Raw genomic sequence first — 13682 nt, forward strand, 5'->3', positions numbered from 1 at the left:
ACACATCACACGCACACAGTCTTTGCACAGGATTCTAAACCATTATTGCTCTTTACTTTATAGCACAAGAAACATAGAATCATAGAATATCAGGGTTGGAAGGGACCCCAGAAGGTCATCTAGTTCAACCCCCTGCTTGAAGCAGGACCAATTCCCAGTTAAATCATCCCAGCCAGGGCTTTGTCAAGCCTGACCTTAAAAACCTCTAAGGAAGGAGATTCTACCACCTCCCTAGGTAACGCATTCCAGTGTTTCACCACCCTCTTAGTGAAAAAGTTTTTCCTAATATCCAATCTAAACCTCCCCCACTGCAACTTGAGACCATTACTCCTCGTTCTGTCATCTGCTACCATTGAGAACAGTCTAGAGCCATCCTCTTTGGAACCCCCTTTCAGGTAGTTGAAAGCAGCTATCAAATCCCCCCTCATTCTTCTCTTCTGCAGACTAAACAATCCCAGCTCCCTCAGCCTCTCCTCATAAGTCATGTGTTCTAGACCCCTAATAATTTTTGTTGCCCTTCGCTGGACTCTCTTCAATTTATCCACATCCTTCTTGTAGTGTGGGGCCCAAAACTGGACACAGTACTCCAGATGAGGCCTCACCAATGTCAAATAGAGGGGAACGATCACATCCCTCGATCTGCTCGCTATGCCCCTACTTATACATCCCAAAATGCCATTGGCCTTCTTGGCAACAAGGGCACACTGCTGACTCATATACAGCTTCTCGTCCACTGTCACAATATCAGGAATCACACTCCTAAAGGGGGCTTAAAAACAAGTGCATCCCTGTTCCTTAGAGAAACATTGCATGTGCAATAAATATGCTAGGTACTAAAGAACTGATGATAGATGTCATAAGCAAATATTGTAAGAAGTTCTTTGGAATAACTGCTGAGCCTCAACCCTAAGCTGTGACAATCGGTAGCGAGGCTGTGTTGGTATGGTTCTGGACATGCCAAGAACATTAGTTGTGGTTATACTTGGTTGATGAGCTGTTGATTGTGCACTGATGTAGTTCTTGGTGAATTAATAAATGATTGATTGTTTAAGAATAACCAGATGTCCTGAGTTAAGGAATATTGTTCAAAGTAAAAGTTTACTTGAAAAGAACCTAGCGTTAACTTAGTAAGTTAGCACTCCCTGTGCTCAATAAACAAGTTTGTCCTATTAGATTCCATTCTAATATTGGCCACAAAACTCAAACTGGCAAATCTAGCCTGTTAGATTTTAAAGTTGAAATCTGACTGGCACCTCAGAAAATTCCCCCTTTCACACTTACAACTTCACAACATCAACCAGAATTTGTAAGTTGTACAGACCGATTCCCCAGACATGGCAACAGAGCAGAGCAGGTCAGGGATTTCTAAACACTGAGGATGGAGTGGAGGTCAAGGATAATCTAGGCATGGCCCAATATCTAAACAAATACTTTGCCTCAGTCTTTAATAAGACTAAAGAGGATATTAGGGATAATGGTAGCATGACGAATGGGAATGAGGATATGGAGGTAGATATTACCATATCTGAAGTAGAAGCGAAACTCAAACAGCTTAATGGGACTAAATCAGGGGGCCCAGATAATCTTCATCCAAGAATATTAAAGGAATTGGCACATGAAATTGCAAGCCCATTAGCAAGAATTTTTAATGAATCTGTAAACTCAGGGGTTGTACTGTATGATTGGAGAATTGCTAACATAGTTCCTATTTTTAAGAAAGGGAAAAAAGTGATCCAGGTAACTATAGGCCTGTTAGATTGACATCTGTAGTATGCAAGGTCTTGGAAAAAATTTTGAAGGAGAAGGTAGTTAAGGACATTGAAGTCAATGGTAAATGGGAAAAATACGACATGGTTTTACAAAAGGTAGATCGTGCCAAACCAACCTGATCTTCTTTGAGAAAGTAACAGATTTTTTAGACAAAGGAAACGCAGTGGATCTAATTTACCTAGATTTCAGTAAGGCGTTTGATACCATGCCACATGGGGAATTATTAGTTAAATTGGAAAAGGTGGGGATCAATATGAAAATTGAAAGGTGGATAAGGAATTGGTTAAAGGGGGGACTACAACGGATCCTACTGAAAGGTGAACTGTCAGGCTGGAGGGAGGTTACCAGTGGAGTTCCTCAAGGATCGGTTTTGGGACCAATCTTTTTATTACTGACCTCGGCACAAAAAGTGGGAGTGTGCTGTAGCTCACGAAAGCTTATGCTCAAATAAATTGGTTAGTCTCTAAGGTGCCACAAGTACTCCTTTTCTTTTGGCGAATACAGACTAACACGGCTGCTACTCTGAAACCTGCTAATAAAGTTTGCGGATGATACAAAGCTGGGAGGTATTGCCAATTTAGAGAAGGACAGGGATATCCTACAGGAGGATCTGGTTGACCTTGTAAACTGGAGTAATAGTAATAGGATGAAATTTAATAGTGAGAAGTGTAAGGTCATGCATTTAAGGATTAATAACAAGAATTTTAGTTATAAGCTGGGGACACATCAATTAGAAGTAACGGAGGAGGAGAAGGACCTCGGAGTATTGGTTGATCATAGGATGACTATGAGCCGCCAATGTGATATGGCCGTGAAAAAAGCTAATGCGGTCTTGGGATGCATCAGGAGAGGTATTTCCAGTAGGGATAAGGAGGTTTTAGTACCGTTATACAAGGCACTGGTAAGACCTCACCTGGAATACTGTGTGCAGTTCTGGTCTCCCATGTTTAAGAAGGATGAATTCAAACTGGAACAGGTACAGAGAAGGGCTACTAGGATGATCTGAGGAATGGAAAACTTGTCTTATGAAAGGAGACTCAAGGAGCTTGGCTTGTTTAGCCTAACTAAGAGAAGGTTGAGGGGAGATATGATTGCTCTCTTTAAATATATCAGAGGGATAAATACCGGAGAGAGAGAGGAATTCTTTAAGCTCAGTACCAGTGTGGACACAAGAACAAATGGATATAAACTGGCCACCAGGAAGTTTAGACTTAAAATTAGATGAAAGGTTTCTAACCATCAGAGGAGTGAAGTTTTGGAATAGCCTTCCAAGGGAAGCAGTGGGGGCAAAAGATCTATCTGGCTTTAAGATTAAACTCTATAACCTTATGGAGGAGATGGTATGATGGGATAACATGGTTTTGGTAATTAAATATTCATGGTAAATAAGCCCAATGGCCTGTGATGGGATATTAGATGGGGTGGGATCTGAGTTACCGAGGAAAGAATTTTCTGTAGTATCTGGCTGGTGAATCTTGCCCATATGCTCAGGGTTTAGCTGATCGCCATATTTGGGATCAGGAAGAAATTTTCCTCCAGGGCAGATTGGAAGAGGCCCTGGAGGTTTTTCGTCTTCCTCTGTAGCATGGGGCATGGGTCACTTGCTGGAGGATTCTCTGCTCCTTGAAGTCTTTAAACCATGATTTGAGGACTTCAATAGCTCAGACATAGGTGAGAGGTTTTTCGCAGGAGTGTTGGGTGAAATTCTGTGGCCTGCATTGTGCAGGAGGTCAGACTAGATGATCATTATGACCTAAATCTCTATGAATCTATGAATCTAGCCTGATAACCTGTTTCCAACAGTGGCCAGGCCTGGCTTCTTCAAAGAAATGGGCAAAAAACTCAGAAATGGGAAACTCTGGAATAAATTGTGCAGAGGGGGAGTCTTGCTACCTCATGACACCATCATTAGGATATTTATAGTGTAGGCAACCTATACTAGAGGGGCCTCTGAAGTTAATTGGGAGTGTTCTAGTAGGGAAGATCCTGAGTGCTGCAATCCAGCCTTGACAACTACAACTCCCATGATGCCGTGGGGAAGAAAGACTTCTGTTCCATGGGATGCAGAGAGAACATGCAGTGGGCTTCATCTTGCTGAAAGCTGAGATCCTGGTCAGGGGAGTGGAGACTGCCTTCTGGAGCCCATCCAAGCCAAGGGTTGCTGTCGAGAAACTGCTGGGGCTTTGAACAAGCAGGGACTCATGGAGGCTATTGCTGGATTTCACTGGAGCCAGGGAAGACTGTTGCTGTGCCCAGAGATGACTGAGGTGGGCCTGCAGTGCAGGGAAAGTGCTTGCAGAGGAAGGGGGACAGCGAGGAGACTTTAAGGGGTTGCCCAGAGTCAGAGAAGAGATTAAGTGTTCTTATTGTCTAACCAGGATCCAGGGATACTGACCTCTGGTTATAACAACTCCCGTCTTCAGAGGAGTTGTGCAGGTTGGAATGATCCCAAGTTAGAATCCCTCTGCCGCCTCTGTCAGACTGTTTTCCTGGATCAACAGAGCTCTGTCCCCAGCTTTGAGATCTTCATGCACACCCATGCAACTAGAACTTGGACACTTAGAGGAGTGAGCACTCGGGGGCGGGGTAAGTGGTGCAAGTGTGAATGTCAGTTGGTTTAAGTTTCATTTATTGCTGTAAACTGCATTTTATTGAAGTGTCCCCTTCTGATTTCAAGTGGTTGTGATGTTTTAATCAATCTCAGTCTGTTCCATCACATTTCTTAAAGTTGTGAAGTAAAGGTGGGTTAACACTAACATAAGAGGCTATGGGGTGTAACCCAGGAAGGAAAGTGTGTGTGTGGGGGGGTGTGTTACATTAGTATACAGACATGCAGCTCTGGTTATGTAATTTAATTAACAAGGTACCCACACCAAGTTTCTCATGAGGGGGATGAAATTTGGATTGCGTAGCTAAGTGTGAGTCTGTATAACTGTGGATGGTTTGATAATTCAAATGACGTTTAAATATGAAGAAGACAGTAAAGTAAAGGAGTTGCTTTGAGTGCACTCCTGAAGGTCACATTAATGCATGGAAAGTAGCCGAGTTAAACTGTACCAGGAAGACAAATCAAATCACAATAAATAAAAGACTCATTACAGAACAGTAACTCAGCCTGACCCTAGGAAGATGCCTTCAGTGTCAAGCAGGAAATCTGGAACTTTAGGACAAGTCTTTATCTATTTTCTAGTGAAACTTGAAAGACAGTAAGACAGTCAACAGCAGTGCAACTACGTGTAATTCTAAAGATTTAAAAACAAACTATTGCATCGTTAGTGACATGTTCAACATTCAATTCAGCATTCCCTTCCCAGCTAATAATTCTCATTCATAACCAGCTTGTTCACACACACACACACACACACAAAAGTCTCACGCTAACCCAGTGAATGCCTCAGGCCCCCACCCTGCCACTGTGACTCGTGCGGCAAGAAAGCTGTGCAAAGCAGGCAGAGCGTCACTGAGAACCAAACTGTCTTGCTGTATTCCAGGTCACCCTGCAGTCTTCCTTGAGGACTGGAAAGGGAGAGAGGGAGCAGTGCTTTATAAGCTAAATATTACCAGTGGGAGAAGTTACTGAGCAGCAGCCTTGGCTCTCGGCCCCTCGCATCTGGGCTAGATTCACAAAGGAGACTTAGGTATTGTAATGTCTAACTCCTAGGGGCCCTGCTGCCCAGCAGAATTCACAACACCCAGGTTCCCCCTGCATTGGAGAAGAAGAGTCAGGTGTCTAAGAGAGGGATTCAAAGAAGCCAGCAAGCTGAGTGGCTGGGAGCTTCAGCCATGAACCCTCTCCTGGAGTTAGGCATCAAAACCAGGTCAGCCCTTTCTCTGGAAAGTCGAGAGTGAGAACCCCACACACCTCAACAACTGGGCACTCCTTGGAATGTGGGAGGCCTCTGTTTAAATCCCTCTCGGCCTATTCTGCTTTCTCAATCCGCCTTTTGAAGCTGTTCCACTGCATATAAATAAGTAAAAACCGTTGGGCAAGAGAGCAAAAACTAGAGCCTGAGTTTATGTCCCAGTGGTTAGTGCACTGAAGTGCTATTGAGGAGGAGAGAATGCAGATAAATAGTTCAATGGTAAAGTCTTACTCTGCAATCTTTAAACTGTCCTGGCCCTGGTGAGGGGTCATTGGTCCCTGGAGGCAATGGTTTTGTCCTCTTAGGCTCTTCTGGACCCAGCTCTCCAGATAGAGTCACTAAATAGTTTAGGTCCCCTTTCCGGGGGTGTATCACAGTTCAGTCTTCAGTAAATTGCTGACCCTTTTCAGAGTCTTCAGTCCCCTAAAGTTCGACTCTCTCCTCAGGGAGCAGGCCACTCTGCCTGTGGGCGGTGTGGGGGGACTGGGACCACCCACTACTCCAGGTCCCAGCCCAATGACCCTATGAATAGCAACTACATGCCATTGTATCCCTTTCAACTGCTCACAATACTGCTATGATTCCCTGGGTCATTTCCCCATGGTCCCTGCACCTTCACCAATGTTTCACTCTTACCGTAGGGCTGAAGTCTTGTACTCAGTCCCAGCAAGAAGCCAGGAGCTCCTTCTTGCTCCCTCCATCCCTATCAACCACTGATCTGTCCACAGTCTTGTAGCTCCCTTGGCCAGCCAGGAGCAACATTCTACCTCCTCTGGCTTCAGGCAGCAACTGTCTCTGGCCCTGCAGCTCCTTTTATATGGCCCTCCTGGGCCCTGACTGGCTGCTCCCTGCAGCCTCTCGGATTGGCTGCTTCCCCTGCAGCCACTCTAGGCAGCCTGGAGGACTCATCTCCACTGCTCCTTTCTGGGACGGAGTGTGGTAGGACGCTGCACCTGGTACACCCTATCATACCTACCATTTACAATATCATGCTGTCTTTGACGTTCATTACGCTTCAGTCTCTTCAGTGTTTCTAAATCGTACGGGTTTTCTAATTATACGACCCAAACGTGTAACAACTTGGCCATCTGTCTGTCCATTAGTTGCATTGACTGGCTGTGGTCGGTTTGGAATCCTTGAGTCTTCTTCTTGTTCTGCATCTACCATCTGTAGAGCTTGTTCTGTTGATAGTTTTTTCTGAGGAACAAACTGTGGATGCTGATGGTTTCTATTGAACTCTTCACTGTCAGTCTCGATCACCTACAATCTGGGTGCTGAATTCTTTTTCTTTATGACAGCTGGAGTTGTCCATTCCTTTTCTCCATCCAGTTTGACGTGAACACAGTCACCAAGTTCTAGACCTGGCAGTTTGCTAACTGGGTGACATAGCCAGAACCGTTTCATAGTCATTTTTGTGACTGTCTTCAGTAACATCAAAGGATTTTAAGATATGCTCTGCTTGCTTCCCCATAGCATAAGGTAAAGACAATATCTGGATATCGCCAGTTTCTTTGTGCAGCTTGGTAGCAATGAGAAACCTTGCTAAATATTATTTCCAGTCTGTCCATTCTAAAGGTTTGTAATAGCTGAAGTTCTCCAAAGATTAGAAAAGTGGCATATTGATGAGATCCTGCAGCCTTTGTTGCTGTTCCTTCTGTTTCTGTTCTTAATCCAACTACTGGCCCCCCATGCCATGCTCTTGTAACAGATATGGACTGGTCACAGACCTCGTTTATACCCACCAGCTGTGCTCATCGTAAGATCCTTTAATGGTCTCCCAGGTGTGGCTGAGGTTTGTTTAAATAAGGTATTTTGCACACAGTGCCACCTAGTGGCTACCAGTATAAAACAGTTTAGCATTCCATTACAGAAGGGGTGCAAGATGAAATTTTCAAAAGCACAAGGGACTTAGGAACCATTTTCAAAAGTGATTTAGGAGCCTACATGTCACTGACTTACAATGACACTTTGGGTCCTAAGTGTCTAAATCATTTCTAAATATAGGATTAAGATTCCTAAATCACATAGGTACTTTTGAAAATTGTATCCATAATTCCTTCCATATTTTTACCCATAATTTACATTTTCAGGCCAAAATTTGCAAAACAAACTGAAGCACATAGCAGCATGTAGGAACTGTCCTTCCCCAGGGGTATCTGAGGCTGCTCCATCACAAGGGTGGTGTGTCCCAGCAAGAGGCAGTGGGTATAATTTCCTTGCAATGGTTAATAACAGAGTGGACCAGCATTACCATGTGTTTTCCCTGGGCTGTGACATTCATAGGCAACTATCAACTGAATGAATTTCCAGCACTGTATGGACAGGCATGACACCCTTCCACCCCATGACACACACCCTAAAGATGTGTAAGGTTTAGACAAAGTGGTAGTCTTTTTGCTCCAGCTGCAACCACCAGCCCTTCCAGCCTTCATCAGGCTGAGACACAAAACCAAGTGTCCATTCAACTCCATTCTAGAGGCTGCATGACAGTCACAGTGCTGCACTCTCTACATGGGGAGGCAGGATGGCAAAGGAGCAGATTCCTCCAGGAATCACAGAGGCCTGGGCATTGGCATGTCTATAACAGCTCTTCAGCCACACTGGAAGCTTTTCCCCAATGAAGCCACCAGTTCCAGCATTTCCCTAACTATACAAGCCAGAGCAACAGTTTGCAATCTGGGAAGAAAGGTCTTACAGTAGGTTAGCACAGAGCACCGTAGTACCAGGTGGTGGTAGTCTGCCAAGCGCTGCCTACCAGGAAGCTCCACTGCTCTGAGAGGACAAAAATCAAACATTACTCATAGTAGAGTGTGAAGATATGATGCAGCTACCTGAGTTCCTGGGCTCGGCTCCCCCGCAGGGGAGTAAAATACACCCCTGGGCTCTGTAGAACAACTTCAGTTCTCTGACATTCCTGGGAGATGGAGCTGTCTTAGCAGCTTTCATTTATTCTGGCTCTGGACACAGCCTCTTGGTACTAATGCCGAATCCCCAATGCAGCCTGCCTGGAGCCTGGAGAATGAATGTTTTGTTTAAGGCACAGCCCTGCCACTGGCTAGTGTTGCACAATCTCACCAGGGTTTCACAGCTGCTCTCCTTCTGTAATGGTTGTGATTCATGAGAGTATGGGACAATCCTGGGATACCTGCAACCACACAGCTTATGCTCAAATAAATTTGTTAGTCTCTAAGGTGCCACAAGTACTCCTTTTCTTTTCACACTTACATGGTGCATTGAGAGAGGAGCTGCAGTTATTCTTAAAAACCCCAATGGGTTTTAATGGAGACATATTGTCTGGAACTTTCCTGCAGGATAATGGCTCGTACTCAGCTTTGTAAACGTTCCTCCCCTAGCTAAGGGGACATGGGATTATCTGTCTCTGGAAGAGGTAGGGCTGGGGTCAGCTTGCTCCATTAGCTGCTTTATAGCTCCTGCAAATGGACACGGACCCATCTCCTTTCACCACCAGGGCAACTGAACAACTTCAGAGAGCTCACCACTGGGCGATCACTTCTGTCCGCAGCAGCTCCAACTCCCCCTTCAGCTTTGAGTCTGGCCCCCCTGAAATATTAGCAATAACTTCCCATACTGGGGGTGGAAGGTTCCTGATCTAAGTGGTCAGGCTGGTTGAGAAACGACAGTTATTTTTCATGTTTGCACTGTTGCCGTAGACATGTTGGTCCCAGGATATGAGAGAGACAAGGTGGGGGAGATCATATCTTTTACTGGACCAACTTCTGTTGGTAAGAGAGACAAGCTTTTTAGCTGCACAGAGCCTAGACCTGAAGAAGAGCTCTGTCTGTAGCTCGAAAGCTTGTCTCTCTCACCAACAGAAGCTGGTCCAATAAAAAGATATGACCTCCCCCACTTTGTCTCTCATTGTTTTAATGGAAAAATTCAAATTGTGTTCACTTTTTAAAATTTCCTGTGAATTTTTTGCTTTGTCTATGAAAAAAAAATGAAACAAAAACTGAAAAAAAAACCCATCAGTTTTCAAAAGCCAACTTGGATAAAAATATTCCTGGAAACCAATTTTGTTTTTGCCAAAACCTGAACATTTTTACAACCAAAAGAAAAATATTCTGTGGAAAAATTTGTTTTGGTGGGAAAAACGCCCCTTTTTTTTTCTTTTTTTTTTCCCACTGAAAAAAAAATGTTACATTATCCAGACCAGCCGTCTTATTTGCTTGGATCAGTGGAGCTGTGCTGTGAAGTAGAGCAGGTGAGAGTTTAACAGAAATTTTTTCCTGCTAAATTATAAGATTTTGTCACAAATCACATTTTCCAAAGGAGGATGTTTTCAGTTATTTGTTTGTTTACATGTCAGTGGCAGATGAAAGTTTTCAATTTTGTGTTGAATGAAAATTTTTTGTTGTTTCCGTTTTTGAACACTAAAAAAAAAAATCCAAATTTCAGATGCTTTCTCCCTTTGACATTAAATGCATTGAAGTGATTGGGTTTGGAAGTTGTTTTTTCACTTCCCCCCTCCTGCCTGTTTTCCCCCTCTCCTCCTCTCCTTTCCTCTCCTCTCGTCCCCTCCCCCCACCCCCCCTTTTGCTGCTTTGTCACTTTCCAGTGTTGGAGAAGCTTGGAAAAGTTCTTGGAAATGAAAAAATTAAAAGGGGGTGGACATTTTTTTTAGTTTTCTTTTTCTTTGTTTTCTGTTTTGGGAACCTGTAGGGGACAATTCTTCCAGTTTTCAGGCTTTTTTCTGCAACCAAGAGAGCTAAAAACTTCCTTTTCCTTTAAAAGGGAAGCTAATATTCTCCTATAATGACTAGTCTCAGGACTCTGGGGCTGTAAGAAACACCCCCACACTCGGGAGCTGCTCAGTAGAATGCGGGGAGTCAGCAGCTCTGCCCATGAGATGGGTCTGGTGAGCTGGCACCAGCTGGCAGGACATCCCATGTGTGTTCTAACTCCCATATCACAAACTAACTCCACACTTTGCCCTAATAGCAGATTCAGCTGTGAGGCGAAGAACCTCCATCGGTCATGGAGCTTGAGCTGACCCAGGAAAGCTCCTCCCAGGTTTGGGTGAGGCTGGCTGGCAGGGAGCACAGATGGGAAACTCACCCAGCGGTGGCCCGCAGATAGACACAGGGCTTCATTCTCCAGGGCTCTTCTGTGGATGCCTTTCCCCAGCTCTAGAGCCAGACCATTTTTAAAAGGCAAAGTTTACAGGCGTGAAAATCTGTTGTGAATATTCAGATCAGACCGTTACATTTTTGGCATCAAGTGCCACCCATGGAGCTGCACAAAACTTGGCCCTGCTGGTAGTACTCTGCCCTGTCCACCAGTGCATATCTGGCCAAATTGCTGCTACGCGATGGCTCTTCCCAGTTCTCAAGCCCTTTGGGGGCAGAACCGTATGAGATGTGCCAGCCGGGGAAGAGGGCAGCAGTGTGCCAGCCAGGGGGAGCCAGCCCCAGGCTCACACCTGAACGCAACAGGTATTAACGTGAGCCCAGCTGTGCTGGGTACAAGCAGAGTATTTTAAGCTGCAGCGTGACCCAGTCATGGCTGGAATGGGTTTTCAGAGCCAATCTGACTTCAAGCCTCCTCCCTGGGAAAATGTATTGCCTTAGAAATGCTATGCCTGTGCCTAATGGGTGGGGCCAGGAGCTCCTCCCAGGATGCTCTAGAGGACTGCTTCATTCACTGTCCCCAGAGAGCGGCAATGTAACACCTGCTGATCAGTGCTAGAGCTGTTAATAATAGAAAAAGCCATCCTGGAGCCTTGTGGAAATGAAAACCTGTATCGCGGAGATGGATTTCAGCGTTTCCAAGAAGTGTGTGTCACCATGGATCCCTGTATCCTGTCCCACTGCAGGCATCTATGGAGCATCCTGCTAATCTCCCTCCTCAGATGCAGTCAGGCTGGGCATGTTTTTCCGGGGGCAGACAGCCCTCTCCCCAGTGCTGCTCTGATTCCTGCTGAAGACTCCTGGGTATCGCTCAGGGTGGGAGGGGATCAGCGTGGTGAAGCCAGAGGGCATTGGCGACTTAAGTGGGGTTTGCAGCGGCTTTGCATCACCAAAGCAGCTGGAGCATACACCCCATTCCCACCCCCTGTCCTCCAAATCCCCCTTGTAGGGGGCAGTCACCCCGCTCTGGCTCAGAAAGGGTTAAAAGCCAGCCCTTGGAGAGGGCTGGGGCTGAGAGCCAATAAAAAAAGGCTGGGAGGCAGCAAATCAGGGCCAGGCTGGGCCCTATAAAAGGGCTGTGAGCCAGGAGCTGGATCAGTTTCCCTCTGATTTTGGAGAGAGATGTACCTAGCTGCTTGAAGGGGCAAAGGGGCCCGGGCACCTCCCAGTCTGCGGCCTGACAGGAAGGCCTAGAGAGGTACTGGGCTTCAGGGAAAGGCAGCAGGTCCAGACCCCCCTTGCCAGTGATGAGTGGCCATTACACTGCAGTCTGCCCCAGTGAACAGGGGCTAGATGACGACTGGCAATAACCAGTGAGGTGGGGATACAGGGTTGGAGGTTCCCCTGGGAGGGGAGACCCAGAGCGTGGAGGTACTGCTGGGGCAGAACCCCGAGGTAAAGGACACCGGGGTCTGGGAGGGATGTGGGGCCTGAGTTGAGCGGGACACTGGCCAGTAGGAGGCGCTCTGAGAGCTAATTCCCAAGACAATCAGCAGGAGGTGCCACACTGGTGAGTCGTTGCTTCACTGTGCGCGCGCACACACACACACATGTACATATTGAACTTCCTCCTCCCTCCTGCTTCCACTGTCAATAGATCTGGTAAAATAAATGTTTCCAATGAAGGATCATTTCCCACAAGAATTGGCAGTTTTCCCTTTCAGGAAAAGCTGAAGAAGAAAATCTTCTTCAGAGAAATTCATTCAAATGGCTGCCAGCCTCCATCGTTCTGAAAGGGAGGGAGGCCAGGCTTCCCTCAGGGAAGGCGGGAGCTCCCCGTGCTGCCAGGAAGCGGAGAGAAACAGGTGCTTAGAGACAGCAGAAGAGCTGGGTGGAGATTAGAAAGGTCATGCTGTTTCATGGAGGATTTCAGCATTTCACAATGTGGTCTTGTTCCAGTATGGAAAGGCAATGGAGTACCAGCTGCAGGGCAGGCTCCATGGTGGGCTGCCCCAGACAGGTTTTCCCAGGATCATCCCTTTTTGGAGGTAGATATCCCATAGAAATCTGAACAGGTTCGGCCAGCTGTCCAGTTATGGGCTCAGGATCATCCTGGAAAGCATTTTGATTTCACCAAATTGACCAATTCTGATGGGAAAAAAAAATTGTCAGAATTTTTCCACCCAGCTCTAGATAGCAGCCATCTTTGCTAAGGGCAGCCAGTGACCTCAGTCTCATTGAGGAACAATGGGAAGTGGTGGCCATTTTTAGAAAGGCATCTTAATAATGGCCAGCCTGTACCCTCAGCCCCACAGACCAAGTAAATGCTGGTCACCATGTGAAAGAGGGCAGTTCTCTGTGGAATTCTCTGAAGAACATTGAGTGGCAGGAAAAAAGACCATGAGGATTTTTTAAAAGGATGAATGGAGCTCCTGGTCTAACAAATCAGCAGCTGCTGTGTTGAAGATCAAGGTTGTTGATACATTGATCAGTCTCATGGAGGTTCAGGTCTTCCAGAAACCAACAGTTAACATGTCAGAGACCTTGGTCTCTGAATTTGCATAGCCCTGTCAGGTTCACACAGGTCCTAATCTGTGACAAAGACACAGCTACTGTGTTGAAGTTCCTGGTTTACATGTCCAGCCTGGTGATGATCAGCAGTGCCAGGAGGGCAGTACTCTCCCGTATGCAGTACCGGCAAGAGATTTTTAATGGGTATGGAGTACCAGAAAGATTTGGGGCTAGCCATCCCCCCTCTGGAGGGGGAGCGTGGGGCTGCACTCTGCTCCTTAAAGGAGCAGAACTGGGCTAGGGAGGGCATTTATTCTTTATATGGCTTTAACAGCACAATACATATGCTAACAAACTTAAAGGCTTTGTTTAAGTTTGTTAGCATATGTATTGTGCTATTAAGTTGGTCATGAGTCCTCGAGGGGAGGGGTTGGGGGGAATAAAAGGTGTT

The sequence above is a fragment of the Lepidochelys olivacea genome, assembly GCF_965140295.1.
Source record: "Lepidochelys olivacea isolate rLepOli2 genome assembly, chromosome: 15".
Taxonomy (NCBI): domain Eukaryota; kingdom Metazoa; phylum Chordata; order Testudines; family Cheloniidae; genus Lepidochelys; species Lepidochelys olivacea.